At 66.6% G+C, this 2,637-nt stretch overlaps 2 protein-coding genes across 5 annotated transcripts in view; one reads left to right on the top strand and one right to left on the bottom strand.

Annotated features, from left to right (window-relative positions):
• LOC113206555 (serine palmitoyltransferase 2) overlaps window positions 1-2,637 on the top strand; it is a gene marked incomplete at its 5' end in the record, with an annotated part of 22,531 nt that overhangs the window by 9,121 nt on the left and 10,773 nt on the right.
• The window catches only part of LOC113206557 (reticulon-1-A), a 34,931-nt gene that overhangs the window by 26,267 nt on the left and 6,027 nt on the right, over window positions 1-2,637 (bottom strand). The gene's annotated exons all lie outside the window — the stretch shown is intronic.

Raw genomic sequence — 2,637 nt, 5'->3', positions numbered from 1 at the left:
CCTAAGTTTGGGAAGGACTAGCCGGAACCTCACATTTGGCGCCCAACGTGGGGCCTATGTGCAAGGGAGCGTCCGGGAACCTCACATTTGGCGCCCAACAGCGGGGCTGGACTTGTGTGATTTTGAGTGATCAACCGTGAACTGCAAGTGAACTTGAAGATGCTTGACCTGATCGCCTTTGCCGTGTGCCTGCTGGCCTGGTCGGCCCTGCCGCGCGGTGAGGGGAGGAAGTACCCGTCAGGGGAATGGCGCTCGCGCCCCTCCGCTCGCCCGCACCTGGGGCCGAAGGCCCCGTCGATCATCTGCAAGAAGCTGAAGAAGAGGATCAACAAGCTTGCACTCCTCCTGGAGGAGGCCAAGGCCGTCACGGTGGACCTGAAGCGCGCGTCAGCGGAGCTGTCGGAGCACCGCCAGCCAGCGCCGTGCCCCTGCACCGCCGCCGCCGAGGACGACGTCGTGACGCCGCCGCCTGCGACCGCTGAGTCGGAGCCCAGCACGGGCGCCCCGGCCGTCGACAGCGCGGCGCCGCAACCGCCGTTTGAGCAAGTCGTGTCCGCCTCAGACTGCGTCGCCGTCCCTGCTGCGGCACCAGCGACGATCACCTCCCGGGAGAGCACGCAGCACCAGGAGGCGACATGTGAGTTTGACGGGCGGTCGAACCCGCTAGAGTTCCTGGACGATCTCGAGTACCACTTTGACCTGTGCGGCGTGCCCGACGACGCGCAACTGGGCATGGCCCTCAGGTGCCTCCGCGGGAGCGCACGCGACTGGGCCACCACCGAACGGCGCGACGGCTGCCTCAGGACGTATGAGGAATTCCGTGACGCCATCCGCGACGAGTTTTGGTCCGACACCAGAGACAGGCTTGCGAGGTTCGAGCTGCAGCAGTCCCAATGGGACGCGGACACGGGCCTGAGCATGGCCGAGTGGTGCGTGTCCATCCAGCGCCGCGCCCGGCACCTCGACCCACCGCTCTCGGACGCAGAGACGGCGCGCCTGCTGACCCGCCACTTCCCCGGGCCCGTCAGGATGGGGCTGATCGTGCTCACGAGCCAGCGCCGCACGGTCAAGGCCATCAGGAAGTACCTGCGCGAGCTCGACGACGACGAGAAGTGGGAAGCCGCCAGGCACCCGCCACCCCCGCCTCGCCCGCGCGACCACCCCAAGAGCGCGGCCGCCGCCCGGCCGAGGGCGGACGTCGACGCGGAGGCCGCCAGCGCCACGCCAGCGAAGAGAGTGCGCTCCAACCGCCGTGCTCGCGCAGCCCGCGCGCGCGCCCGCTACGAGCAGTCAGGGGCCCAGAAGCCCCACCCTTCGGCGCCCCTCGTCCCGGACACCACCGGCGCGGCGCCCTGGGGGGGTCCGCGATGTTGGTAGAAGCCTCGCGCGCCGCGACCCTGGGCGTGACCCGCCGCGGCCGAATCACGGCCCGCGAGGCGTTACGCCCCGTCCGCAGACAGCACGCGGCGCACCCCGAGGACCTGGAGCAGGAGGCGACAGGCGGCGACCGCGAGTTGCGGACCAATGGGGGGGTCAGCGGGCCGCAGACGTGCGGCCCCTCCACCCCGAGTCGACGCGATGCCCAACGCCCGCCCCGCCGACGCCCCGGTCCTACCCGCGGCCGCCACCAAGCCGCCCCTCCGAAGCCACCAGCCTGATGGAGGCCACCGCCTTGGGCCACCAAGTGCCCAGGTCAACGCCGCGGAGTCAGCGCCTCCACCAGGACCGCCGCGCGGTCCGAGAAGCGAGGCGCCCCGCGGCACCCACCGCTGCCCGGCGGGGCTTTGAGCAACACCCCTGCTCCCGAGGTCATCTGGCGACCCGGTGAGCGCGGCTGCTCGCCCCGCCCCCGCGCGAAGAGGAGACCCCGAGATGAGCAACGAGGACGAGCCGACGCCGCCGCGCGCAAGGACGCGACGTGGGTGGTCGCTGGATCGCCGCCATCCCGGCCCGGATCGGCCAATCTGGGTGAGGACGGCGCCTGATCTGCGAGGGGCTTGAGCTGCCAGAGCTCGCCCCAACCCCCTTCCGCTACGCACACGCGCGCGAGCCATCGTGGGAAGACACCGCACGGGCCCAGGAGGGCCCGGGCCGCGGTCCCCAACGACGGCGGTCATAGCAGCTGACGTCACGACCTCGCGACCCCCTCCGCACCGCCAGGAAGAACAGTACCGGCGGGTGCAGAGGCCTCTCTTTGGACTTCTTGTAAATATGTAATGTATCAGTGACTTGTAGGATTTGTAAATTGAAAAACATGCCCTGTACAGTGTGAATTCTCCTCTTCAGTGTTGTGTAAAAATGTGCTTTTGTGATGTTCTTTGTGTCATTGCGTTGTACAAAATTAGTGTGAATTGCTCTGCTCTGTCTTAGGCATATGTGTCGATTGCAATTGTCAGGCTCACCGCTTAGACCGAGTGCCGCTGTGTTCCTGCTGTGTCAGACTCGATGTAAAGTGTGTAAAGTGCGGCCCACGTTTGTACCCTACCTGTGCTTTTCAGACCATCACGCTGATTCTTTGTACACCTGTGTCCGTAGTCTTTAATGCGAGGCGGTTGGCGGAGTTGGGGATTTTGGACGAGCATCAATTTTCGATCCTCAGCAGATCATCTCAAATCAATCTCGTCGGGGGGGTAATGT

The sequence above is a fragment of the Frankliniella occidentalis genome, unplaced genomic scaffold, assembly GCF_000697945.3.
Source record: "Frankliniella occidentalis isolate FOCC.00 unplaced genomic scaffold, Focc_3.1 Scaffold19, whole genome shotgun sequence".
Classification (NCBI taxonomy): Eukaryota; Metazoa; Arthropoda; class Insecta; order Thysanoptera; family Thripidae; genus Frankliniella; species Frankliniella occidentalis.
This window is presented reverse-complemented; position numbering and strand designations above follow the sequence as displayed.